Genomic DNA, 2059 nt, shown 5'->3' with positions numbered 1-2059 from the left:
TTATTATTATTATATTGTAGGCAATATTGTGATTTTATCTTCTTATTCTAGTAAATTAATTGTTTTTTAAGTGTTTACTTAAAATAAAAAGAAGGTTACACGGCCATTGGGGGATAGAAGATGGATGGAAGGTAACGGCCATACTAAGTGGCGCTGATGGCTGGTACTAACTGGTATATGAGGCAACATCTAGCAACAGTCTGTGTGGTCTGGCCCGACGCACCAACTTTACTTGAAGCCCCGCTGTTTTGCCTCGCTTAAAGAAAGCACAACTTTGTTATTCATTTCAGTTCTGTTTTCTTAACTGAAACCTAAAAAGACAGGCAGCAGCATATATACAATGCAATGTGCAAATTCGCGTTTCTTTGAAATATGCAGTGACGTAGCCTTTGGTTTGCTGCTAAAAGAGCATATTTTTATACCCGCTGAGTCCTTTTAAAGAGGCAAATATAGAATCAAAGCTTGTGCCATGGCATTGGACTCTCCTAAAACTGTATGCAAACTGCATCTCGATGGTTCTTCTATAGTCCTTATTCCTTTCGGTGTAAAGTTTATCAACGTATACGTTGACACAACTTTCTAGGACACTTATTGCTGGACATAATGGGTTTAAACATCTTGCTTTCACTGAAAAGATAAGTGGCAATCGAGGCAGGGGTAGACCCACCGAATCTTAGTTGGAAAACCTGAACACATGTGTGACCGGGAAACCCCAGGACATCATCGAATTCTCCAGAGTATCCGAGCAGTTAACATATTGGAGAACCATGATGGTCATTGTCTGTTTCAGATCTGTTAAAACGGATGGTGATGTCATCCACACAGCAATGCTTACAAGGACAAAAGACCAGAATTACAAGGAGAGTAATGAGGAAAGCGAAGGGTTAACAAAAAACAAAACAAAGCAAAGAAACAAATCCACCAGTTTGCATAACAAAACACCCTAAAAGTACATACAAAAGGAAAATACACGTTTATGCAATTATAAATGCATACATTTTCATTATAAATTTTAATTAAATTAAATTCATCCGGAACCACTGTAGTGAAGGAAATTCTGACCCATCCTGAGGAAAAATCTACAACATTCTTTCAACTTTCTCCCTTACTCCACTCTCGCCATACCCCATCCCAATATCTCCCCCACCCCCCTTGTACCCTCACGCGCACGAGCGCACACGCACACGCACGCACATACACGCACACACATACATTCACACACTCACACACTCACACGCACACACATGCACACACACAATGACCCACACTCCCCCAAGGTATCTGAGAGCGTCATACCCACTGACCCCATGGCAGTTGTGTCACACGTAAACACAGACCAACCTACGTATCCGGAAAGCCCCAGGCGGAGCTACTCCAAAAAAGAAACACAAATGAATCACAGAAACTCGTGTCGGAGCCGAGCTGCGGAGAGAGGATTGTTGCACTGTGTGGGTTCCTGAACATACTGTGATCTGTGGTACCATTCATAAAGCTTCTGACTTTTTAAACAGTCAACAAAAGAAACAATTTTTGCAATATGTTGTTTCTTTATGTTTTGTTTTGGTTGTCTTCTATTGTTATTTTTTGTCTATTTTGGAGAGGAAATTTTGTCAGTGTTGTGTCGTTGATCACTGCGATAACGAGTATGTGTATTATATTTTTTTATCGAACATATAAAATATATTACTATGACGATGGTTTAGAGCTTGGGAAAAGCAAGACATGGACAGAAACAACAAAAGAAGAGTCCGTCTTAGCGTCGCGTACTAAACAGTGAAATGTATAATAAATAACATGAAGAGAAAACAAAAGCACATTAGTATTTCATTGAATAGGAAAGGGAAGTAGTACAGAGTTACTAGGTATTAGAAGTACTGAGGTCAGAGAGAAATAAACAATATGAAAGGAAGACACAAACACTTCGCCAAAATAACGAAGCAGAAATATAAAAAGGAAAAGAGGTAGAGATTCATCAACGATGTGTACACCTTGGTGTATGACCAAATTATTAGTTGTTTTTTTTTTCTTAGGAAAAGGGAAGGATGGGCGGAAAAGCGGG

This window comes from Aplysia californica, unplaced genomic scaffold (genome assembly GCF_000002075.1).
Source record: "Aplysia californica isolate F4 #8 unplaced genomic scaffold, AplCal3.0 scaffold00001, whole genome shotgun sequence".
NCBI classification, from domain to species: domain Eukaryota; kingdom Metazoa; phylum Mollusca; class Gastropoda; order Aplysiida; family Aplysiidae; genus Aplysia; species Aplysia californica.
The sequence above is the reverse complement of the archived record's forward strand: the minus strand, read 5'-3'. Positions refer to the sequence as shown.